The 27,178-nt window shown below is 46.8% G+C and overlaps 1 pseudogene; it reads right to left on the bottom strand.

The window, feature by feature from the left end:
- Window positions 1-19,716: 19,716 nt before the first annotated feature.
- Window positions 19,717-26,620, bottom strand: LOC101904699 (galectin-9-like; annotated as a pseudogene).
- Window positions 26,621-27,178: the final 558 nt, after the last annotated feature.

Raw genomic sequence — 27,178 nt, 5'->3', positions numbered from 1 at the left:
GGCTTCTTTGAAAAATAAGAATGACTTTCTCATCAACCCCAGGTGAAGGGCCGGGAGCAGTAAAAAGTATAGCGTGGAAAGACATCTTGAAAACAAGGTGTTGGAGTACTGATGGGACTGATGGAAAACCCTTAGTGACTGTTCCCTTAACCAGAGCCTTGAGGGAGTTGCTGAGAAAGGGCGTCATTATCAAAGGGCTAAACAATGTCCTGAAAGGCCTGAAGGTTTGACACTGAGGACTGTGCATTGTGTATCTTTATCCCTGATCTGAGATTGTAAGGAACAAGGAAGTGGATGTTAACGATAAAAGGCATGCTAGGATTAGGATCTGGTCTTTTGCCTGCAAATGGAACCAGCCCCCTGACCCCCACTTTATTTCTGAGTCTTCTTTTTCCTTACTCTTCTGTGGCACCGCTCCCTCAGGTTGGTTCGTTGTTGGGCTGGTCCTGACAGTTGGCAGCTTCTAAGAGGAAGAAGTTACAGGAACGGATTGGCAGCTGCTAAGAGGAAGAAGTGGCACGTGCACAGCCCTGAGACAGGAAGGAACCAGGGGAGTGAGGGGGTGGCTGGACCCCAGCCCAAGCTCCTACGAAGTCCCCAAGCCCTGGCTGGGGATTCAGGGGGCCCCAGGTACCAAAGGGAATCCCACCTGTTCTCGAGGATAAACCTGCTCACCTGAGCAGGCCAATAAGAAGTCATCCTCCCCCTCCTGCCTACCCTACCCAGAGACCAATGGTGACCTTGACCTTTGGCCCCCCCCCCGCCCCCGCCAGCCTCAGAAAGCGCCTCTTCCTGGGTGCTTTCTGCAGCCAGGGGGCAGCCCCCTCTTCTGCTCCTGCTCCTGCTCCTGGGCTCCCATCCTTTCTCCAGGCCCCAGGAAGCCTCCCAAGTCCTCACTGGCATCTCCACTCCTCCTGGGCCCCATCACTTTGTCATGTTCTCTTTCCTGAGCCTCTTGAAAGGACCCAGGCTTATGGTGAAGATGCTTCATTTTAGAGCCAGACAACCTCCAGGTTTGAATTCTAATCGTGCTGCTTGTTACCTCAGTGGCCTTGAGAAGCTTGTTTAACTTCTCTTTGTCTCGGTTTCCTCATCTGTGAGATGGATAAATCCCACCTTCTGGGTGAACTTGTGATTGAGAAAAAGTCTGTGGATAAGAATGGCGTGTAGTAGGTTGTCTCTCTACCACCCGCTGCTTCCGCCCTGGTCCCTCTAAACAAAATTTCCAAATTGATTACGTCTCTACTTCCTTTCAGAATGCCTTTTATCTAATGTGGTTTTGAAGGAGGAAACAGACAGAACAGGCTCCATCTTGAAAGCAGGACTCACTCCATCTTGGGCCAGACTGTGGACTTTGTGCTATATGCCCAGCATCTATGGAAATGACATACCAACTGGAAAACCAGCCCCTCCTCCGGATGGGAGAGCCCCAGGGCTCGTACAGAGACTCTCCATCACCTAAAAGAATGCCCTAATTATCTGTGTAACCGAATAGAATCATTAATTCTATTACTCTTATTGGGGTATGACCACAGGCCTATTGATAATTGTCCACTGTTAACTGTCTAGGCTTAAGGCATACAAATCATGGGTTAGCTTTATATCTTTCTTTTCCTTTGTTCAGACCAGTTTCAGGGAATTTGGGGAGGTGGGTTTGGGCACCCACACTTAAGGTATATAAGGTTTTCACAAAAACTGGTTGGGGTCCTTGTCTAAGAGGAGACTCTGCCTTGGGCCCGCCAGTGTAATAAACTGCACTCCACTATCTGCATTGCCCTTCTGAGTGAGTTTGTTTCCCAGAACGCATGGCTACAACAGTTTTACAAACTGCCTTCAACACAGTTCTATCTCATAGTCTATTTTCACATTTTTCAAGTTGTTGAAGTCTTTCCTGCCTTCTCCTTTAAGTCAGTTTCATACAAAACTTAAATGCTTAGAGGAGCCAGGCAGGTGATATGTACAGCTGAGCTGGCCAGGTAGGGTACAGTAGGGAGTGGTGGGGACTACAGCAAAGTAGGCATCATCATCCTTATCGAAAGAGCAACGTCCACTCAGCTGTAACCCATGATCATCTTCCAGTCCAGTCGTTGCAAGAAGGCGGACCTCTTCCAGGCCCCGAAACTGGGCTCTTGTCTAACACTCGGAAATGAATTGTCCGAGGAGATACATGTGCTGACAAAGCAAGAGACTTTATTGGGAAAGGGCACCTGGGTGGAGAGCAGTAGGGTAAGGGAACCCAGGAGAACTGCTCTGCCGCGTGGCTCGCAGTCTTGGGTTTTATGGTGATGGAATTAGTTTCCGGGTGGTCTTTGGCCAATCATTCTAATTCAGCGTCTTTCCTGGTGGTGCATGCATCGCTCAGCCAAGATGGATGCTAGCGAGAGGGATTCTGGGAAGTGGATGGACAAGCGGTGTCTCCTTTTGACCTTTCCCGAACTCTTCTGGTTGGGGGTGGCTTACTCGTTCCATACTCCTTATCAGGATCTCCTGTCATAAATCAACTCATGCGAATGGTTACTATGGTGCCTGGCCAGGGTGGGCGGTTTCAATCAGTGTGCTTCCCCTAATACAGTGTGAGCAGTTTCCAAGTCTTTAGGAGGAGACAGAAATCTAGAATACTTTTTTCTGTAAAACCTTCTAATTTGCGGGGCATAGCCTTTATAAGGAGAAGGAAATGGCAACCCACTCCAGTGATCTTGCATGGAGAATCCTGTGGGCAGAGGAGCCTGGTGGGCGGCCATCTATGGGGTCCCAGAGTCGGACATGTCTGAAGCGACTTAGCAGCAGCAGCAGCAGCAAGCCTTTATAAAGGATTGTAGATGAGTTTCTTTGTGATAGAGACATATCAATATTTGCAATGAGATAATATATCTAGATTTGCTTCAAAATAATCCAGGGGTGGAAAGGGAAGGAGGGTTGGATAGAAGTGAAGCAGATAGGTCAAGAGTTGAAACTGAGGGGTAGGTGTGTGTTGTTTATGATACTGTTCTCTCCACATTATATATTTTCTTTGGCAGCAAATTAAAGTAAACACTGTGAAGACCAAACAAAAAGCACCCACAAGCCTAGTTCAGTCCTTCCCTGTGTCCTTGAGCCGTGCAACCACTCAGAGTCCAGGGAAGCCCCTCTGAGCCCGGTGTGCACAGCTGGCCCTGGGAGATAACCAGTGAGGCCAGGATCCCATTCAGACAGACTGTGCTCTCCATGCACCTTGGGCAGAGGTGTCTTTTGTGGCACCCCTGGCCAGGTCTGAACTCTGCCAGTAAACACTTTGGTGACCTTAAGCAAATCACAACGTCTCTGCACCTCTAAGTTCTTTCTGTTGTCTGTCCATGTCAGTGATTTTGGAGTCGAATCAGCCTGACACAGTGAGGCTGACCAGCATGGTGCTTTCCCTGAAAAAGAATCCCCTCATTTGTTGCTTAAAATTCTCTTAAAAGCCTTTGAGAGACAAGGCTTGAAATGCATCCTTCTGGCAGCATGGGCGCCTCCCTTAAGCATATTCACACGAAGGTATAAAGAACTGAAAGTACAGTGCGATGGGATGAGGTCCTCAGGGCACAGAAGGAAGGCGGGATGGAGGAAGCCCTGTGTAGATGGTGGCTTGCTGTAGAGGTTAATAAGGAGAGATTCCCCCAAAAAGTTTTATGAGATTTTAATGTCTTAAAAGGTGCCTTCAAATTCTGAAACACAAAATGATTTCAAATCGAGTATAATCCTAAAGACAAGATTACTCATTGGTGCATTGTAATTGCAAAGAATTGGAACCAAATCCAAAGTTCACCAGGAAGAAATAGTGAAATTGATTATGATACCTGATCCAGTCAAAAATAAATTGTTTTTAAAAAGAAATACAAGGAGGAAGCCACAAACCAAGGCAAGTGGGCAGCCTCTGGAAACTGGAAATGGCAAGGAAACATTCTCCCCTGAAGCCTTGCTAACACTTGATTTTAGATTTCTGACCTCAGAACTGTAACAGAGTAAATTTGTATTGTTTTAAGCCTGAGTGGCCCAGGACCCCTCTGTGTGTGTGTGTGTGTGTGTGTGTGTGTGTGTGTGAGAGAGAGAGAGAGAGAGAGAGAGATCTTAGCAAGAAACAGCAGCACCTGTACGACTCAGGAGGACAGATTTTTTTTCCTTTCAAACTTTGTATTTTGTATCAGGGTAATGCCCATTAACAAGTTGATAGTTTCAGATGAACAGCAAAGAGACTCAGCCATACATATACATGTATCCATTCTCCCCCAAACCCTCGAAGAGGATGGGTTTTTATGTTGGATTTATGGTCCTACAGCATGGACTCACCTCCCAGCTCCCCAAGCCGGCAGCTCCGATGTTGACCAAGTCACGTGAACTGTCTGCGCCCTAGTTCCCTGCTTGGAACAGCGAGACACTAACGAGGCCAGCCTGGCAGTGTCCTTAAGAGGATTAGGTGAAAGGCTAAGTGCAAAGTCCTTGGCTGGAAGGACGTGACGATGGCAACTCTGCATCAGAATGACTTAATACTTCTGCTGGGTCCGAATTTGGTCTCAGCTCCTGGCCATGCCTGGAGGATGAGGATATTTTCCTCCTCTTCATATCCTTCCAGAAAGAGGAACCAGGCCCTACCAGCCAGGGGTGGGCAGCCCCCTTCTGGAGACCCAGTGTCACAGAGGCCACCCAGCCATACCTGGCTAAGGGGCTCACCCACAGGGGGCAGCACCGCTACCCTTCTTGTGGCCTCCCTTCCGTGTCTGAGTTAGCTCATCTTCCCAACACTGCTGGTCATTATTAGTACCACGTTTACAGATGAGGAAACAGGAACAAGAAGTTTGCCTAACTTTCCCAAAATCACACAGCTGGGCAGTGATATAGACAGTTTGAATCACAGCACCACGCTTTTAGCCCCAACCCGGGGCGCTTCTCTCAGTGAAGCCCAGGACATCCTCACTCCCCTGGACCCAACAGCAAGTCTTGTCCTGACTGTGAGGCCAGCTACCCTCCTGGCCCTCTGGGGGGCTGGACCAGATGGGGCTGGAGGGGGTGGTTGAGGAACTGTGGGGAGGTGCTCCCGAGGCAGGTCCTAGAGGCGTTGACTCAGCCGATCAGCTGAGCGGGTGACCTTCCTGACATGCTTTGGAGGAAGTGAGGTCCCAGGCACTGGGGGTCACTGGGTGCTCTGGGAGAATGTGACCACGTGGGGTGGACAGTGCTCTGGGTGCCTGTGGGGGCAGCTCAAGCCTCTCTCTCATCTAGACTCCAAGGCCCTGTTTTGACTCTCTGCTGCCCATGGAAGGAGTTCCCCTCTGATTTCAAATCTTTGACTTTTGAATCCAAGGATTAGAAAGTCATGTCACCAGAATAATAAAATGTCAGGGCCTAGAAGGGGCTCTGGGCCCCCCATCTGATGGAGAACAAGACCCAGGTGATGCATCTGGAGCCGAGGACACTGTGGAGGCACCCAGTGGGCAGCCCAGCTTCCTCCAGCCCCACCCAGGTGCCCCCACAGGGAGGATCGAGGAGCACTAGCAACTGCCCAGAGCAAAGAGGCCGAGCAAAGGCCCCTGGGGAAGTGGGCTTGGGTGTGAGCCTCAGTGGACCCCCAGCATCTGCTGCCTCCGCCCCCCTCCTGCCCCAGGTAGGGTTCCATCAGCCCACCTGCCCAGCCTTTCAGGAAGCATAGCTGGGTCCAGGACATCATGACCATAGAAACGTCCTGGGACCCAGACTGCTGCCTGTCCGCTTCCTCCTCCCCCGGGGCTCACTCTATGGGCTCCTCCTTCCTCCAGGGTGGGGGAAACTTTTTTAATTTATTTATTTTTAATTGGAGGATAATTGCTTTACAACGTTGATTTCTGCCATACGTCAACATGAATTAGCCACAGGTATACATATGTGTCCTCCATGAACCTCCCTCCCATATCCCACCCTTTCCCACCCCTCCAGGTTGTTACCGAGCCCTGTTTGAGTTCCCTGAGTCATAGAGCAAATTTCCATTGGCTGTCTATTTCACATATGGTGTGTATATGCTTTCATGCCACTCTCTCCATTCACCTCACAGGGCTGGGGGATTTAAGGAACCTCCCTCCTCGGCCACTTACCCTCTGGGGACTTTGGACAAGTGGCCTCCACCTCTCTATCAGTTTCACATGTATGATGTGGGGATAATAAGGGTTTAAGTCAGCTGGCCCCAACTTTTTGGCACTAGGGACAGGTTTCATGGAAGAAAATTTCTCCAGGAACTGATGAGGGGATGGGAGTGACGGGGTGTGGCTGTAAATACAGACGAAACTTCGCTCTCTCCCCACTCACCTCCTGCTGTGCAGCCCGGTTCCTAACAGGCCTTGGATCAATACCAGTCCGCGGCCTGAGGGTTGGGGACCCCAGGTTTAAAGAAGACCCCCTATGACAGGGCCTCCATCCTGGAGGCAAAAAGCCACAGAAGGCAACCATTTGAACCCCACAGTTTAGGAGCACCCTGCTCCCCTTTAACTCCCGAGATGGTCCTTCTCAGACACCCTTGACCTGCCCTTCCTTGCTCTGTCAGCCTTCAGATGTTGGACCCCTGCTCGGGAGGTCTTCCTAGCTGCCCCCAGACTCCTAACCATTTTAAACACTTTTGGAGCCCCCACAGTGGGCCAGACACCATTCAAGCTCTCTTGCTGTGCTACCTTGCTTAATCCCTCCCCCAGCCCTGGGTGGTGACTTGAGGATTATCCCCATTACACAGATGCAGACACTGAGGGGCCCCTGGAGAGAGCTCCATAAATGTGTGTCAGATGCACAAAACCTGGGGATGCTCACCTGCGCCAGGCCTGAGTGGCACCAGAGAGATGGGCATGGAGCGGAAGTTGTGTCTGCCCTTCTGTGTTCTCTTTGGAATACCGCCACCCTCCCTACCCTCTGGTCAACAGCAGGAGCTGTTTGCTCAGAGCCCCAGGGATGCTTCCCACCCGCTGAAGCCACCCCCAGCCCTGGAACTCATTGGATTCAGGAAGGGAGCCTGGGGGTTGACGAAGGGCATCTCTCCACCGCCTCTGTGCCCACTGCTGCTTTGCACTCTGGCTAATCAGGCCCTGCACTGGAGAGGACTTAACAAGATATAGAATCCAAAATAACTTAGCAGTTATTCAATGGGGAGGAGCCAAGAATAAGATAATGTGGATTTAGAGAAGAGGAGAAAGGTGGGGAGGAGGGCTGAGGGTGGAAGTGGGTGCTCCTCACCCAGGACCCTTTCTCTCTGCTCTCTTCCTGTTCTCTGATCCCAGACCAGATAGTTCATAGGGGTTCATGTATGTTCAGAAATCCTCACCACACGCACACCACAGTGAGCTTCTAGAAGACACTGCCCCTGAGCGTGTGGCTGTGTCATGAATGTCCAGGCAGCAATGGGGCTGCTTAGGAAAGGCTGTGTGGCAGGGCACTGCCTGTGTGTGGGATTGTGGTGGTGCTGGGAAAGCCTGGTTATACCCATTTTGCAGATAGGGAAACTGAGGCTCAGAGACTCTATGGGTCATGCCCAAGGTCACATAGCTCACTTGTGGCAGCCTGAGCCATATGAAGCTACTTTGGTTCTTAAAATGGTATTCATCCCCTTTAAAAGTCCATTCATATTCCTCACATACAAACATAATCACATAGAAAGAAATGTTTTGCAAATAGAAAACTTGTACTGGGGGTTCCCTTATCCTTGTGTACAATGATGCCCTGGGAACTTCTGCTCCCTCCTCTCTGTGAATTTCTCTCTCTCTCCTCTCTCTCGAATCTGGGTTATAGAATGGGGAGCAAAGTAGTCTAACATAATGCAAAATTCCAAGTGACATGAAGGTAGGTGCAAGATATTGCATAAGCTGTTTTAATTGGCACCAGCGCCTTGTTAAAGAAAATGATTGACTGAAAAAGAGACTAAGCATTGGCTGTGTGGGGAAGTGGGTAGGGAGGAAAGACATAGCAACAAGAGAGTTCCATGATGTCAAGCCGTTCCCACTGTGTGTTACAGACAGGGCCCCTTCCGTCCAGCCTGGCCAAAAGGCTGGGGGTCGTACAGGCACCGAGTGGGGAGGAGGTGCCCCAGGGCTGCACACGGGTCCACACGTCTCTCTCTTCTTGCACTTACCTGGGTGCCCCAGAATTTGCAAAGACTGACTTCTTTGAGATGTTCCTGTGGACTAAGCCCACTTGCCTCCTTTGTCCATACTTCATCCCCACCAGATCCCTGATCAACCAAAATTTGACTGGATTTAAGAGGCAGAAAGCACAGCTATAGCAGAGAAGACGGTCCTATTTGCAGTCCTCTTTAACACCAGGGACACTGGGACCAACTCCTCACTGGCCAGGATACAGAGCAACAGGAACTCTCATTCACTGCAGGTTGGAGTGTAAAATACAACAGCATTGAAAACATGTTGGTGGATCCTAATAAAGTCAAATCTCTACCACTCCTGTGTCCTGGCTCTTCTGCTCCTAGATATTTACCCAAGAGAGATGAGAACATATGCACATGTGCATAACAGCTTCCCTCATCTAATGCCACACTGGAATGACACAGCTATTCGTGAGCAGGAGAAAGGAAAAGCAAATGGAATGGTGTTGTGCCTACCGTGGACGAGCCCTCAGCAATCAAAAACGACTGAAGATATAGGCAAGGTCATCAGCGAACCTCACGGTTGAGCACAGGAGACAGACACAGGCTGGGAGCATTCTGATTACATAAAATCCAACAATGGATCAGAAAAGCAAATACCTATGGGGAAGCCACCTAGGAGAGACCCTAAGGAGTCAGCTGGGTGCTGGAAATGTCCTGGAGCTTGATCTGGATGGTGGTCACACAACTGTTTACAATGTAAAAACTCATCCAGCAGACCAGGCTCTGTGTGTTTATGTGAACTGTATCTCAGTCAAGTACTGTTTTTCAAAAAAACCCAAATCTCCCAGAAGCCAAGGAGACACAGGCACAGCTAGAGTTCCAGCAAACACACACTCTGGCATCTCCAGCCTCCTTGGGGCTGAGTCCCAAGGAGTCCAGTCCTAAAGGAGAGCACAGTGCCCCCCTCCTACCCTGCAGGGAGGGGCAACACCCAAACCCAAAGGCCAATGGGTTTTGAGGTGAATAGAGACAGTAGGGAGGCATCTCCAAGACCCAGTGCCTGGCACAGTTGACCTCAGCAGCCTGGCATCACCGTGCAGTCACTGAGACCTGTTTCCAGGCCTGGCTCTGGTCTTAAGGAGGGCTCCTCACCACACCTCATCCCACCACACCTTGTCTGTGTTCTTCTGTAGATCTCACAGGTCATGGCTCTATTTCTGGGACAGGCCTTTATCTACATTCTTTGCAGCACTTGAGGGGGAGTAACAAGAAAAGCTTCAAGTCTTTAGTTTCTTCCTCCCCACTGAGCACCTAGACCAGTATGTGCAGACTGACTTCTCTGAGACGTTCTCGTAGACAGAGCCCACTTGCCTCCTCCATCCACCCTCCATCCCCACTAGATTCCTGGGTCAACTAGAATTTGACTGGATTTAAGGGGCAGATGGCACACTCGGAACAGAAAGGAGGGAAAGAAGGAGAGGTTCTTTGCAATCCTCTTGGACACTGGGGACATGGGGACTGTTTCCTCATTGATTGGGATAGGGACAACTAACTGGAACTCTCTTTCACTGCAGGTTGGAGTGTAAAATACAACAGCACTGGAAACTTGGTGGTGGATTATAATAAAGTTAATCCTATACCTTTCCTGTATCCTGGCTCTTCCACTCCTAGATATTTACCCAAGAGAGATGACATCATATGTACATGTGCATAACAGCTTCACTCATCATAGCCTCTCACTGGAAACAATACAACCATTCACCAGCAGAAGAAAGGGGAAAGTGAATGCTCTCTGCAAACCCTTGGACTATAGCCCATCAGGCTCCTCTGTCCATGGATTTATCCAGGCAAGGCAAGAATATCGGAGTGGGTTAACATTTCTTCCTCCAGGGGATCTTTCCAGCTCAGAAATCCAACCCATGTCTACTGGGTCTCCTGCACTGGCAGGTGGATTCTTTTTTTTTTTTTTAAACCACTTTATTTATTTTTTTACTGAAGGATAATTGCTTTACAGAATTTTGTTGTTTTCTTTAACATCAATAAGAATCAGCTGTAGGTACACCCATGTCCCCTCTCTCCCATCTCCCTCCTCATCCCACCCTTCTGAGTTCCCTGAGTAATACAGCAAATTCCCATTGGCTATCTACTTTACATATGATATTGTAAGTTTCCACGTTATTCTCTCCACTCTCTGCCTCCTCCCCTCCCCGCCGTGTCCATAGGTCTGTTCTCTATGTCTATTTCTCCAGTGCTGCCCTGCAAATAAATTCATCAGTACCACCTTTCAAAGTTCCATATGTATGTGTCAGTGTATGATATTTATCTTCCTCTTTCTGACTTGCTTCACACTGTATAATAGGCTCTAGGTTCTTCCACCTCATCAGAACTGACTCAAATGCATCCCTTTTTATGGCTGAGTAATATTCCACTGTGGTATATATAACCACAAATTCTTTATTCATTCATCTGTCAATGGACATCTAGGTTGCTTCCATGTTCTAGCTACTGTAAATAGTGCTGTGATGAACATTGGGGTACATGTGTCTTTTTCAATTTTGGTTTCCTCAGGGTATATGCCCACGAGTGGGATTGCTGGGTCATATGGTGGTTTTCGGAGAAGGCAATGGCACCCCACTCCAGTACTCTTGCCTGGAAAATCCCATGGACGGAGAAGCCTGGAAGGCTGCAGTCCATGGGGTTGCGAGGGTCAGACACGACTGAGTGACTTCACTTTCACTTTTCACTTTCATGCATTAGAGAAGGAAATGGCAACCCACTCCAGTGTTCTTGCCTGGAGAATCCCAGGGATGGCGGAGCCTGTTGGGCTGCCGTCTATGGGGTTGCACAGAGTCGGACACGACTGAAGCGACTTAGCAGCAATGGCAGCAGTGTGGTGGTTTTATTCCTAGCTTTTTAAGGAATCTCCATATTGTCTTCCATAGTGACTGTATCAATTTACATTTCCACCAGCAATGCAAGAAGGTTCCCTTTTCCGCACACCCTCTCCACCATTTATTGTTTGTAGACTTTTTGATGATTGCTATTCTGACTGGTATGAGGAGATATCTTATTGTAGTTCTGATTTGCATTTCTCTAATAATGAGCAATTTGAGCATCTTTTCATGTGTTTGTTAGCCATCTGTATGTCTTGGGAGAAATGACTTTTTAGGTCTTTTTCCCACTTTTTGATTTCGAAATACCACTTTTTGGTATTGAGTTGTATGAGCTGCTTGTTTATTTTGCCAATTAATTCTTTGTCAGTTGTTTCCTTTGCTATTATTTTCTCCCATTCTGAGGGTTGTCTTTTCACCTTGTTTGTAGTTTCCTTTGCTGTGGAAAAGCTTTTAAGTTAAATTAGGTCCCACTTGTTTATTTTTGTTTTTATTTCCATTACTCTAGGAGGTGGGTCATAGAAGATCTTGCTTTGATTTATGTCATCGAGTGTTCTGCCTATGTTTTCCTCTAAGAGTCTTGTCATTTCTGATCTTACATTTAGGTCTTTAATCCATTTTGAGTTTATCTTTGTGTATGGTGTTAGGAAGTGTTCTAATTTCATTCTTTTGCACATAGCTGTCCAGTTTTCCTGTAACCAACCACTTATTGAAGAGGCTGTATTTGCCCCATTGTATATTCTTGCCTCCATTGTCAAAAATAAGGTACCCATTAGTTCAGTTCAGTCACTCAGTCATGTCTGACTCTTTGTGACCCCATGAATTGCAGCATGCCAGGCCTCCCTGTCCATCACCAACTCCCGGAGTTCACTCAAACTCATGTCCATTGAGTCGGTGATGCCATCCAGCCATCTCATCCTTTGTTGTCCCCTTCTCCTCCTGCCCCCAATCCCTCCAAGCATCAGAGTCTTTTCCAATGGGTCAACTCTTCACATGAGGTGGCCAAAGTACTGGAGTTTCAGCTTCAGCATCAGTCCTTCCAAAGAACATCCAGGACTGATCCCCTTCAGAATGGACTGGTTGGATTTCCCTGAAGTCCAAGGGACTCTCAAGAGTCTTCTCCAACACCACAGTTCAAAAGCATCAATTCTTCGGCACTCAGCTTTCTTCACAGTCCAACTCTCACATGCATACATGACCACTGGAAAAACTATAGCCTTGACTAGACAAACCTTTGTTGGCAAAGTAATGTCTCTGCTTTTGAATATGCTATCTAGGTTGGTCATAACTTTCCTTCCAAGGAGTAAGCGTCTTTTAATTTCATGGCTGCAATCACCATCTGCAGTGATTTTGGAGCCCAAAAATATAAAGTCTGACACTGTTTCCCCATCTATTTCCCATGAAGTGATGGGACCAGATGCCATGATCTTCGTTTTCTGAATGTTGAGCTTTAAGCCAACTTTTTCACTCTTCTCTTTCACTTTCATCAAGAGGCTTTTGAGTTCCTCTTCACTTTCTGCCATAAGAGTGGTGTCATCTGCATATCTGAGGTTATTGATATTTCTCCTGGCAATCTTGATTCCAGCTTGTGCTTTCTCCAGCCCAGTGTTTCTCATGATGTACTCTGCATATAAGTTAAATAAGCAGGGTGACAATATACAGCCTTGACATACTCCTTTTCCTATTTGGAACCTGTCTGTTGTTTCATGTCCAGTTCTAACTGTTGCTTCCTGACCTGCATATAGGTTTCTCAAGAGGCAGGTCATGTGGTCTGGTATTCCCATCTCAGAATTTTCCACAGTTTATTGTGATCCACACAGTCAAAGGCTTTGGCATAGTCAATAAAGCAGAAATAGATGTTTTTCTGCAACTCTCTTCCTCTTTTGATGATCCAGTGGATGTTGGCAATTTGATCTCTTGTTCCTTTGCCTTTTCTAAATCCAGCTTGAACATCTGGAACTTGACGGTTCACGTACTATTGAAGCCTGGCTTGGGGAATTTTGAGGATTACTTTACTAGCGTGTGAGATGAGTGCAATTGTGCACTCATAATTTGAGCATTCTTTGGCATAGAGTGCCTGATGAACTATGGACAGAGGTTCATGACATTGTACAGGAGACAGGGATCAAGACCATCCCCATGGAAAAGAAATGCAAAAAAGCAAAATGGCTGTCTGAGGAGGCCTTACAAATAGCTGTGAAAAGAAGAGAAATGAAAAGCAAAGGAGAAAAGGAAAGATATTCCCATCTGAATGCAGAGTTCCAAAGAATAACAAGGAAAGATAAGAAAGCCTTCCTCAGCAATCAATGCAAGGAAATAGAGGAAAACAACAGAATGGGAAAAACTAGAGACCTCTTCAAGAAATTTAAAGATGCCAAGGGAACATTTCATGCAAAGATGGGCTTGATAAAGGACAGAAATGGTATGGACCTAACAGAAGCGAAAGATATTAAGAAGAGGTGGCAAGAATACACAGAAAGTGAAAGTGAAGTCACTCAGTCGTGTCTGACTCTTTGCGACCCCATGGACTGTAGCCCACCAGGCTCCTCCGCCCATGGGATTCTCCAGGCAAGAATACTGGAGTGGTTGCATTTGGTAGTACAGTCATTTTTATAATATTGATTCTTCCTACCCAGAAACATGGAATATCTCTCCATCTGTTTATGTCGTCTTTGATTTCTTTCATCAGTGTCTTATAATTTTCCATATACAGTTCTTTTGTCTCCTTAGGTAGATTTATTCTTAGATATTTTATTCTTTTTGTTGCAATGGTGAATGGGATTGATTCCCTAATTTCACTTTCTTATTTCATTGTTAGTATATAGGAATGCAAGTGATTTCTGTGTATTGACCTTGTATCCGCAACTTTGCTGAATTCACTGATTAGCCATAGTAATTTTCTGATAGTTTCTTTTGGGTGCAGGCAGATTCTTTACCAGTGAGCCACAAGGGAAGCCCTGGCAATGGACTAGCCCTCAGCAATAAAGAAAGACCAAAGATGCAAGCAAGGTCTTCAATGAACCTTACAGTTGAGCACAGGAGCCAGACAAGTGAGCACAGGCCAGGAGCATTCTATCAGATAGAATCCAATAATAAGTCTGAAAAGCAATGACCCATGGCAGGCACCAACTAGGAGGGACTCGAAGGAGTCATCTGGGTGCTAGAAATGTCCTGGAGCTTGACCTGGATGGTGGTCATGCAGCTGTTTGCAACACACAAACTTGTACAGCCTACTAACATCTGTGTGTTTACAAGAACATAAATAATATGTTCTCAATAAACATATTGAGATATGTACCATATCTCAAGAAAGAACTGTTTAGAAAACACCACAGAACTTCCGTGGTGGCACAGTGGATGGGAATCCACCTGAGAATGTAGAGAACACAGGTTTGATCCTTGGTCCCGGAAGACTCCACATGTGATGGAGCAACTAAGCCCACGAGCCACAGCTACTGAGCCCATGGTCTAGAGCTCACGTGCTGTAAATGCTGAAGCCCACACCCCTAAAGCCTATGCTCAGCAACCAGAGAAGCCACAGCAATGAGAAGCCCAGGCACTGCAATGAAGAGTAGCCTCCGCTCGCTGCAACTAGAGAAAGTCAGTACAAAGCAACGAAGAACCAGTACAGCCAAGTAAAATACATAAATTAGTAAATTAAAAAAAAAATTGAAAACCACCCCTAAACTCGCAGAGTCCAGGCAGACACTGGGAAAGCTAGAGTTCTAGCAAACACACACCTTGGCATCACCAGGCTGCTTGGAGGTGAGTCACAAAGAGTCCAGTCCAACAAGGAGAGCCCATGGTCTCTCTCCACCTGCCGGGAGGGCAACAGCTAAACCCAAAGGCCAATGGGTTTCCAGATGAATGGAGACAGTAGGGAGGCATCTTCAAGACCCAGTGCCTGGTACCGTTGACCTCAGCAGCCTGGCACCACTGTGCAGTCACTGTGATCTGTTCCTAGGGCCTGACTCTGGTCTTAAGGAGGTGAGAGGCAGCCTTCAAGTTTCATTATTCTAAGTCCAGACACTCGTCTGAGGGTATCTATTCTCTGCACTGTAGATTATAGGATCTGTTCTAAAAGTGCTGGCCACCTCACACTCTCAAAAAGCCATTAACCAACAAGTGTTGATGGGGATGTGGCAAAAGGAGGCCTTTTGTTTTGTTGATAGGAATGTTAATTGGTGAGCCTGCAGTGGGAAACGCAGTGTGCCTGCCTGATCCTAAGGGCCTGGCATTACGCTTCTGATTGCCAAAGCATCCATTTCAAACATCCATATTGAATAAACACATCACCAACTGGACGACAGCTTATAGGAAAGCTCCCAGCTGGCCCGGCCCATGAAGTTTCCCTTTCTAGCAAGCCTTGGGAAACCTAGATAACCATGTGAGTGACCTTCTTACCCCCTGGTTCCTGCCTAACCACCCTACCCTCGAGCCCCAATAAAAGCAGAAACCCAGGTCTGTGCTCTCACCCCCTCCTTCCCACTGACCATTGTCCTGTGTGGTGGTCAGGACTTGAGAGTAATAATCCTTATTTTTTCAAAGCTTCCTGATGGTTGATGCTGACTATGTCTTGCAGTCATAATAAGAACCACAAGGATCTGTCCAGCCACAGCACTGGCTCCAGCTGGGCTAATGTCTCTGGGGCTCCCATGAGTAGTAAACAAACATGTGAATGCCTTTAGGTGTTCCTGAATGGAGAGCGTCACTATGCACAGTCAGAGACGGACACTACAAAACGGTGGGTCCTCTAAAAACTAAACACAGAATTACCGTATGATCCAGCATTTCTACTTCTGTGTATATACCCCAAAGAACTGAAAGCAAGAACCTGAAGAGATATTTGTACCGTCATGTTCATGGTATTAGTACAATAGCTAGATAAGAGCTATCCAAGTGTCCATCGAAGGATGACTAGATACACAAAATGAGGTCTATACATACAATAATATCATTCAACCTTAAAAAGGAGGGGAATTCTGACACAGGTTAGAACATGGATGTTGGGGAATGAAGAAATTTTCCTCTAAGCTGCTAGATTCTTCTGGCTGGTCTAAGATTAAATTGAGATGAGACAGATTAGCAGGAGAAATATCTAACAAGGGTTTAGTAACATATATACATGAGAGCAACCCAGGAGAACTAACTCACCAAAATGGTCAAAGCCCTCATCTTAAATACTGCTGCTGCTAAGTCACTTCAGTCGTGTCCGACTCTGTGTGACCCCATAGACGGCAGCCCACCAGGCTCCCCCATCCCTGGGATTCTCCAGGCAAGAACACTGGAGTGGGTTGCCATTTCCTTCTCCAATGCATGAAAGTGAAAAATGAAAGGGAAGTCACTCAATCGTGTCCGACTCTTAGCGACCCCATGGACTGCAGCCTACCAGGCTCCTCCATCCATGGGATTTTCCAGGCAAAGTACTGGAGTGGGGTGCATACTACCTTTGGTCAAAGATGGGAGAGGATGTTGAGGGTAATTGTTTGCAACTTCAAAGAGGAGGAAGGCAATTCACAGAAAAGCCAGTGTTTGGTAAATAAGAGCTTGGTGCACAGAATGGACTCTGATCTCTAGTCTCTGTCGGGTTTCCCCACCACATCTCCCCCAGGTTCTTCTGTAGATAACATTGGTCAAGGCTCTTTTTCTATAAAGATGTTTTATCTATATTCCTTGCTGCAGTTGAGGAGGAGGTAACAAGAAAAACGTCCAGTCTTCAGTTTCTTAAAAAGAATCAGCTTAAATGAATCCTCATGCCAAAGTGACATGTTGTGGGGTAGCAAATTTTGCTCCCCTATACTCTCTAAGTTTCAATCTTTCCTCATCTGTGAGATATAGTTAATCACAGGCCTTGTTGTATACAATTGTCATGAGCACTGAATGATCAGAGGCTTGGAAGGCACTTAGCCTAGCTATGACTGGGCAAACTCAGTCCCAATTGTCTTCTACCATGTTTGAAATCACTAAGAGCAAAGACTCCCATGTTATCTCCTTATAAAGAGATTACCATGTTCTCCCAACTACCCAAAAGGGAGTCGAGCTCCAGAGACTTGAACCTTGGATGCACATCTCATGACTGAAGAAGATCCCAACTGACACCTGGTCCTGTACAAGTGCTGGAGACCTTGAATCAAACTGATGAGGAATGGCAGTAGCTGACAGCCAGGTAGACTGCTTCTGCCTGAAAGGTGGCAGATGAAGTCTTCAACTTTAACCAAACATTAAACCCTTCCTCCTTTTCCTTTCCTTCCCTCTGGCATTGACTTGGGAAGATGTTGCCCCAGTTGTATGCCCCAATTCCTTGCTAAGCAAGGCAATCAGTCTTTCAACCATATTTATCATTAGAATTTCCAATCTATCCATAACTATCTAGATCAGATTTTTCTTCACTCATTAAGATTCATCCATGCACAGTAAAGCCAATCTACTGACACCAGGCTGTGATGAAGGAAAGTGCAGTGTTTATTACATGTATTAAGCAAGGGTGACTCAGCAATAAAGAATCCACCTGCAATGCTGGAGACGCAGGTTCGATCCCTGAGTCAGGGAGATCCCCTGGAGAAGGAAATGGTAACCCACTCCAGTAATCTTGCCTCGGAAGTTCCCATGGACTGAGGAACCTGGCGGGCTATAGTCCACGGGGTTGAAAAGACTTGGACATGACTTAGCAACTGAAAACGAAACAAGCAAGGAGTTCAGACAGCTCGTGCTTAATAAAACCCAAACTCTCTGATGGCTTTTAGGGAAAGGTTTTTAAAGACAGGGTGAGGGAGAGAATTGTGGGGTGGGTGATCAGCTCAAGGATATCTTCTGATTGGTAGGTGGTGAGGTAATTGGGAGTCAGCATCATCAAGCTTCCTGGTTCTATGTCCTTGTGGACAGCATACAGTTAACTCCTTCCACCTGGTGGGGATTTTTGCTTCTGTAAAACAAGACAAAGGATTTGGCTCAGAATATTGTCTGAGTCAGACACAGCTGAGTTAAGAGAGTATGTCTTCATTATCTATAGCTCTTCAGGAGGAACTAAAGGTCTTTCTGTTTAACGGCTAACTATTATCATGTTGTCTTGAACGTTTTCCTTTGTTTCTGCATTTTCTTACTTTTCTGATTAAAGTTTTTCCTTGAAACTTGGGGAAGGCCTAGGAGGCTAAAGGTTTATTACAGACATGGGGGTTAGGGCTCTCCCAGGAAGATGCTATAGGGTGCTGCTTGGTTATAAATGTGTCACAGGGATTAAGCAAAAATGTAATGGCTCTTGAAGGACTTCCCAGGTGGCTCAGCAGTAAAGAATCTGCTTGCAATACAGGATACATGGGTTCAAACCCTGGGTTGGGAAGGTCCCCTGGAGAAGGAAATGGCAATCCACTCCAGTATTCTTGCCTGGGAAATCCCATGGCAGATGACCCTGGTGGGCTATAGTCCATGGGGTCACAAGAGTTGGACACAACTTAGCAACTAAACCACCATCAAGGACTTCTAAATACCACACCAAGGGTCAAAAAGCTGTGGGGACTAGAGATTGGTAGCACAGAATGATATCAAAGCCTTAAATTCTGATTACATCTCTTGATTAGGCTGACAGCATACTCAAGAATAGCTGTGCTGTGCTGTGCATATCTCTCAGTTGTGTGCGACTCCTTGCCACCCCATGGACTGTAGCCTACTAGGATCCTCTGTCCATGAGATTCTCCAGGCAAGAATACTGGAGTTTTTTTACCATGCTCTCCTCCAGGGAATCTTCTCAACCCAGGGATCGAACCCAGGTCTCCTGCATTGCAGGTGGATTCTTTACCATCTGAGCCACTAGGGAAGCCCAAGAATACTGGAGTGGATAGCCTATCCCTTCTCCAGTGGATCTTCCCAACCCAGGAATCAAACCAAGGTCTCCTGGATTGAAGGTGGATTCTTTACCAGCTGAGCTATCAGAGAAGCCTGCTCAAGAGTATAGTTAAAAGATAAAACCACAGGCTCAAAATGGCTTCCGTTTTAAGGAAGTCCACGAAACCAAAACTGCATGTAACACCTGACTTAACTGGATCTCTGACCTTCCCCAGGAATGTAGTTTTAATCAGTCAGTATGGAATTTTCTGGTTAGAACCATGGAGGTAATCTGTCTCCTAGGCCCTCTCCATCCTCGGGAGGAAGAAGCAATCTGCTTGACCTCTTCCTAAATAGTGGTGAAAAGCACATCACATAAAACTTACCATCTTAAGTGTAATACAGTTCAGTGGCATTAAGTCCATTCTCATAATTGTGCCACCATCAGCACCATCCAGCCCCAGAAATTTTTCATCTTGCAAAACTACTCCTGACCTTATAGATGCTGGTTACATACTCAAAAAATTTAAAACACAGAGAGGGTCAGCCAGACCCAGGAGTGGCCCCAGCAGACTATTTTGTGCCCTGTGATGTGTATGGCCTCACTGAACTCATATACAAAGACCCATGGAGCTGCAAGCTGTGCTCATTTCAATGCGGAGGAAACCAAGGCTGGGAGAGGTGAAGTCACTTGTCTCAGATCCCCCAGCCGATGAGAATGGCAGAGCTGGGGATTTGAGCTGGGTTCAGTTTGATTTCCAAGCCTGGGTTCTTTCTAGAACCACACAGCCCCCTAAGCAGAGTGGGGATAGAAAGTAACAGAGATGAGTGGCATAGGAACGAGGAGACTGAGCGGGGGCCCCAGGCAGAAACAGCGGCGCAAGGAGGACAGGACGGGGAGCCAGAGGTGTGTCCCCAGAGCCATCTGGAAAGGAGACTGGCTCACACCTTTGGGTCCACACAGCAGGGCCCACACAGAGGCTGGGGCCCTGAGCCAGGGGCTGGGTTCCCTGGGGACAGTCTTACCTGGAAGCTGATCTTGGACACATTCACAAGGCCGGCGACTGTGATGGTGTTGACACTGTGCAAGGGCATGCAGTGGGCATACTGCGTGAAGAGGTTCCCATTCACCATCACCTGTCAAGATGAATATACATGTCAAGAGAGTGTCCCTGGTCAGGTGGGAACACACCCAAGCTTCTGCACCCCTGCCTCTGGAGTTTAGAATTTGTCTAGTTTTCATATCAATCCTCTGCAGTTCTGGGCATTAGCTTTCAGAGCTGCAACAGTTATAGGAACATGCTTGGGACCCAAAACACATCCAATCTCTAGGTGGCTCTAGTTGTTGGATTTTCAGTTCTTCTCCTTGTTTATTGCAATAGGTTTGTCTTTCTAATCTTAGATCATGTGGGTGTTACTGAAATATGCATATTGAAATATACAAACAAATGTTGGTGAGGAGCAGAGGAGAGGTGGCCTCAGGTTGCATGATGAGGGGCTGGGGACATCCATGTTCACACAGAGAAGCACAGACACAGGTAGACTCATCCCCCTTTCCCTCTCCCCAAGCTCAGGGACACTGCTCTGCTTGCAAAAGCAATGTGCAGTGCCCAGTAAAACTAAGCCATTAGTAACACCTGGATAAAGGCAGCACGAACATAACAGAACCAAAAATGTTCCCAGGGACCTGGAGTGGAAGAAGGGCTACAACAGAGGAATGGAAATAACTTGGACTTTAAAGACCCGGGAGACCAAAAAGCACCATGGTGACTTATCTGGTGCTTATTTCCAGGAAAAGAAGCAACAGCTGCACCTGTAGATGAAGTGAAGGTGTGCAAGGAGACTGCAACCTTATGAGGAAATGGTCCTCTTCTCTGTACAAAGGTGTTGCTCATCTGACTAGTTAAAGGCTATTCAGGGCACCTAATTGTGGTGAGGGACAGGCAGCTGAAGTAAACAGAGGAGAACTCCTGCTCACCTTGAACCAGCTCTCTACCTGGAAGCAGAGCTCAAAGTGAATCCCCCTCTGGAAGGACATCTGCATCTTCCTCTCCTCCGGCCCCCAGCTTCTGTTCTGCCTTGTGTTGCAAACCACATAGCCATTGTCTTCAAACCGAGGGTTGAAGTGGAAGGCAATGTTGTTGATGTCACTGAAAGCAATCTGAAAGTTTACTTCAAACCTAGGTCAAGGAAAATCAGACAGTATCCTGGCTTACTGCCAAGGGTGGGAACAGGAGGTGCTCACTCTTTGACTGACATCCATCTGGGAACCTGCATACAACCTGCGTGGCTGGTTGGTACTCATCCCTACTCTCTTCCCATCCCTTTGGTTCACCTCATTCACCTTAGTGTGTTTTGTACAGTTACCACATTGTGCCCTTACAGTGTGGTTTTCTAAAAATAAGGAGGACTATTTTTTGATTGGGTTATTTATTTTTCTGGAATTGAGCTGCAGGAGTTGCTTGTATATTTTTGAGATTAGTTCTTTGTCAGTTGCTTCATTTGCTATTATTTTCTCCCATTCTGAAGGCTGTCTTTTCACCTTGCTTATAGTTTCCCTTGTTGTGCAGAAGCTTTTAATTTTAATTAGGTCCCATTTGTTTATTTTGCTTTTATTTCCAATATTCTGGGAGGTGTGTCATAGAGGATCCTGCTGTGATTTATGTCGGAGAGTGTTTTGCCTATGTTCTCCTCTAGGAGTTTTATAGTTTCTGGTCTTACGTTTAGATCTTTAATCCATTTTGAGTTTATTTTTGTGTATGGTGTTAGAAAGTGTTCTAGTTTCATTCTTTTACAAGTGGTTGACCAGTTTTCCCAGCACCACTTGTTAAAGAGATTGTCTTTTCTCCATTGTATATTCTTGCCTCCTTTGTCAAAGATAAGGTGTCCATAGGTGCATGGATTTATCTCTGGGCTTTCTATTTTGTTCCATTGGTCTATGTTTCTGTCTTTGTGCCAGTACCATCGGAGAAGGCAATGGCACCCCAGTCCAGTACTCTTGCCTGGAAAATCCCATGGGCGGAGGAGCCTAGTAGGCTGCAGTCCATGGGGTCGCTAAGAGTCAGACGTGACTGAGCAACTTCACTTTCACTTTTCACTTTCATGCATTGGAGAAGGAAATGGCGACCCACTCCAGTGTTCTTGCCTGGAGAACCCCAGGAACAGGGGAGCCTGGTGGGCTGCCATCTATGGAGTCTCACAGAGTCGGACACGACTGAAGTGACTTAGCAGCAGCAGCCAGTACAATACTGTCTTGATGACTGTGGCAAAGAACTAAACAGACATTCCTCCAAAGAAGACATACAGATGGCTAACAAACACATGAAAATATGCTCAACATCACTCCTTATCAGAGAAATGCAAATCAAAACCACAATGAGGTACCATTTCATGCCAGACAGAGTGGCTGCTATCCAAAAGTCTACAAGCAATAAGTGCTAGAGAGGGTGTGGAGAAAAGGGAACCCTCTTACACTGTTGGTGGGAATGCAAACTAGTACAGCCACTATGGAGAACAGTGTGGAGATTCCTTAAAAAACTGGAAATAGAATTGCCTTATGACCCAGCAATCCCACTGCCGAGGAAACCAGAATTGAAAGAGACACGTGTATCCCAATGTTCATTGCAGCACTGTTTATAATAGCCAGGACATGGAAGCAACCTAGATGTCCATCAGCAGACAAATGGATAAGAAAACTGTGGTGCATATACACAATGGAGTATTACTCAGCCATTTAAAAGAATACATTTGAATCAGTTCTAATGAGGTGGATGAAACTGGAGCCTATTATACAGAGTGAAGTAAGCCAGAAAGAAAAACACCAATACAGTATACTAACGCATATATATGGAATTTAGAAAGATGATAACGATAACCCTGTATGCAAGACAGCAAAAGAGACACAGACGTATAGAACAGTCTTTTGGACTCTGGGAGAGGGAGAGGGTGGGATGATTTGGGAGAATGGCATTGAAACATGTATAATATCATATATGAAACAAATTGCCAGTCCAGGTTCAATGTATGATACAGGATGCTTGGGGCTGGTGCATTGGGATGACCCAGAGAGATGGTACTGGGAGGGAAGTGGGAAGGAGGTTCAGGATGGAGAATACGTGTATACCCATGGCGGATTCATGTTGATGTATGGCAAAACCAATATAATATTGTAAAGTAATTAGCCTACAATTAAAATACATAAATTTATATTAAAAAATAAAGACAATAAATATACAAAAAAAATAATAAAAATAAGGAGGAAATGGGTAAAGAAATTTGTGTCCAAGGTGGAAGTGGAGAAACATCCCTAGAAGTGAGAGTCTTTGGGACCAAGTGGTGGCTCATTGGAGGCCAGCCTGTGTCTGCTCAGTTGGGAAAGAAGAGGACACATGGAAAGAACAGGTGACATCATTGGGACACCTACAGAGATGGTGTCTAAGGGGAGACATAGAATAAGCACTAGGTTCAGGAGTGGGGACCTCACGTGAGCCCGTGTCCCTCAGTGGAGGCTGGTGTGTGTCTATCTGTGGGGTCAGCAGGCCTGGATCCCAACCCCAGCTCTGAAGTTTTTGTCATTTGCAATGATCCTGGACTATGCTATCCTCAAGCGGCCCAGCCCAGAAATAGGGCGACTGCTTTCCTAGGAAATCCCCAAGTAAGTAACTCCTTTTGGAAGGACTATGAGTGGATAGCTGGAATTAACTCTTTTAAATTATTTTAAATTTATTTTTAATTGGAGGATAATTGTTTTACAATATTGTGTTGGTTTCTCCCATGTATCAACATGAATCAGCCATAGGTATACAAATATCCTCTCCCTCTTGAACTTCCTTCCCACCTCCCCACCCCATCCCAGCCTTCTAGGTATTCCAGAGCACCAGATTTGAGTTCCCTGTGTCATACAGCAAATTTCCACTAGCTATCTAATTTTGCATATGGTAATATGTATGTTACTTACTCAATTTGGCCCACCCTTTCCTTCCCCATTGTTTCCACAAATCGGTTCTCTATGTCTGCATCTCCATTACTACCCTGCAAAGAGGTTCGTCAGTACCATTGTTCTAGATTCCATATATATATGCATTAATATATGATGTTTGTTTTCCTCTTTGTGACTTCATTCATCTACCTCATTTAACTGACTCAAATGTGTTCCTTTTTAAAGGGAGTAATATTCTGTTGTATGTATGTACCACAATCCTGGTACATCCAATCATCTGTTGATGGACATCTAGGTAGCTTCCATGTCCTAGCTGTTGTAAATAGTGCTGTGATGAACACTGTGGTACATGTGTCTTTTTCAATTATGCTTCTTCAGGGTATGTGCCCAGGAGCCCTCTTATTTGCAGAGCCCATTTGCTTTTTCTGTGAAGGAGGTGATTTCTGGATGCTGTCCTCAACACTAGGGTGCTCTGTGAGGTTTAATCCAGCAGGGCCATGAGGAACTGGCATGGCCCTGAACCCAGCCGTCCTCTATCCAAGGAAAAGGAAGCTCCAAGTGACTGAAATGGCAACATCTAAGTCCCTATTCCTAAAGTGGAGAAAAGTGTTTCTGAAATATCTCTGGAAGTAGTTTTCCTTTGGGGGCCCTCCAGCTTCATTGCTGTGTTCCTTTGAAAATTCCGCCCCTGGGAAGGTGCGAACAGCAGGTCCCATCGGAAGAGGGACCCTCAAAGGTAGAGACGGGTCTATCAGACAGAGCGGGAGTAGAAAATGCTCCTGTGCTGGGAGGAAGGGTCAGCAGAGGAAGAGGGAGAGAGAGAGATGGGAGTTCAGAGACAAGGTCCCCGATTCCCCCACTGACAGAGTTTCTGGGGAACTGGGTGCCTCACTTCCCTCCGAGTCCCCTGGGGGCACGCAGGGCTCTCAGAGTCCATGGCCACACAGTCAGTGTGTGTCACCTGGCAGGGGAGGCAGTGGCAGAGGAAGTCATCCAGAGTCCAGATGTAGAGGTAGGGCTGTGGGGCGAGGGGCCTGGAGGGATCTAGAAGGTCCTGGACCCCATGCAAAGTGATGAGAGGACCAGTGAGGGCAGAAGCCAGCTGAGATTGGATAGAGAGGCTTCAGAGAGAGACCACGTGTCCTGAGGGGCCTCGGTGGACAGAGTGGGCCTCAGGAGAGTTCTACCTGGGATTTGTGAACACCTGAGGACCCCTACTGCCTCTGAGAACATGTGCAAGTTTCCCAGTAGGCCCCCTTGAGCAGGAGGGGAACGGGAAACAGAAATGAGATATTAATATTTTGAATTGATTTGCATTTTCCAGAAAAGATCTTGAAACTGAAAGAGAAACTGAAACAAATTACAGCTTTAAAGGCAACTTTAAATATTTCCACATCCCCTCACATGAGGGTTCTGAAGTAGATGGGGGTGGCTATTAGAAATGGAGAAGGTTGACGTATCTGCAGCTCTGGGTCATTGTGCACAAAGTTCAGTCCTAGAACTTCTCTGGGCTGGCCTGCTTCCCTCCTAGACTGTGAGCCTCCATTCCCCCCGTCTCTGGGGAGTCTGGTTAATGGTGCCCCGTCTGCTACAGGTAGGTGGCAGGGGGAGCTTGAGAGAGTAATTTCCTAGGCAGGTTGATAAGGAGTCTAGGGGTCCCCAAGGAGAGAGGGGTCTGGAATTCTCAAGGAGGAAGAAAGGACAAACTTTTTTCCTTCTCTACATTCCTTAGGATTATATAACAATAATGTATCCTGCCTGAGGACAGTCTCTGGATTAAGGACAGTCTCTGGATTAAACCTTCTGGCTAATTCTGTTATCCTAAAATGTAAATTATGGGAGTAGACCTGGTTTTTACAAGGATTATATAACAATAATGTATCCTGCCTGATTATAGTCACTGGATTAAACCTTCTGGCTAATTCTGTTATCTTAAAATGTAAATTATGGGAGTAGGTCTGGTGAGGTCTTTACAACCTCCAGACATTCTTTGGATTATATAACCTCATTGTTAACACTAGCAAGCGGGTACTCTTTCTGCCCACTTCTGATGCCTATGTCAGAAGCTTTCTCTATCTCCTTTATACTTTAATAAAACTTTATTACACAAAAGCTCTGAGCAATCAAGCCTCGTCTCTGGCCCCGGATTGAATTCTTCTCCTCCAGGGGCCAAGAATCCTGGTGTCTTCACGTGATTCAACAACAACCTTTCAGGCTGTGCATTGTTGGTAGGGGCGTGGGGCCCTTCCCATCCCCTGAGCTGGTGTGGGCACTCAGAAGGTGCTGTGTGGACCATCCTGAGCTGACAGCACCATGGTTTGCTCAGGGATGAGGCTGAGAGAGACGACCATTCCCAGTACCTGTTCCCACCTAAGGAATGAACACTCCCCATGACGGTGATCTTGTGTCTGAATGGAGACCCCCTTCTATCCTCCCGGTGAAGGGGATGTGCTGCGGGGAGGGAACAGTGGTCACTGGTCTGCTTCCTTCTCTCCATCCTCTTCAGCACTGGCCGGGGGCTGGCCTGGGTGTGGGGCAGCAGGCTAGGGGCCAAGTGCAGCCATGAACAAGACAGAAGGAGGCTCAGCTCCACAGATCTTCCAGGCCTGGAACAAGTTAGTTACACAGACCATCTGAGGTTGAGAGAAGGAGCCCCTGCAGCTCTCCGAGGATGTGACAGGGACAGATTGGCAGCCTGGCATCACCGTGTGTCACTGCATCCCATTCCAGGGCCTGGCTCTGGTCTTGAGGAGGAAAGAGATGCCCCCAGAGCTCCGTTATTCAAAGACCCAGACACTTGTCTGAGACTCTCAGTTCTCTGCACCCTACACTGTGGCATGTGTTCTGAATGTGTCAACCCCTTCACACTCTCAAAAAACAAAAACTGACAAATGTTGATGACGACATGGAGGAAGGAGGAGGCCTTTTGCACCCTTGGTGGGAATGTTAAAAGGTGAGGCTGTGATGGGAAATGGAGTGAACATGTCTGATGCTAAGTGCCTGGCATTAAGCTTCTGATCGCTAAAGCATCCCTTTCAAACACCCATCTTGAATAAACACTTTGCCAGCTATATGAGAGCTTCTAGGTAAGCACCCAGGCCAGTCCCATCCTTTCTAGAAAGCCTTGGGGAACTTGGATAACCAAGTGAGGGACCCACATGTCTCTCCTGCCCTCTGATTCCTGCCTAACCACCCCACACTTGGACCTCAATAAATGTGGAACCCAGGTCTATGCTCTGAACCCTCCTCCCAACTGGATGATCTGGCCGTGTGGCATTCAGGACTTGAGAGGAATAATCTTGTTTTTTCAAAGCTCTCTGATGGTCGTTGCTAAGCTGTGTCTTGAAGTCATAAGAACCACAAGGGCCGCACCAGCCACCTCATTGATTCCAGTTGGGGAAATGTCTCTGGGGACTCCCACGAGTAATAAAGGCTCACGTGTGACCCCAGGTGTTCCTAAACTGA

Source organism: Bos taurus, chromosome 19 (assembly GCF_002263795.3).
Source record: "Bos taurus isolate L1 Dominette 01449 registration number 42190680 breed Hereford chromosome 19, ARS-UCD2.0, whole genome shotgun sequence".
NCBI lineage: Eukaryota > Metazoa > Chordata > Mammalia > Artiodactyla > Bovidae > Bos > Bos taurus.
The sequence above is the reverse complement of the archived record's forward strand: the minus strand, read 5'-3'. Positions and strand labels throughout refer to the sequence as shown.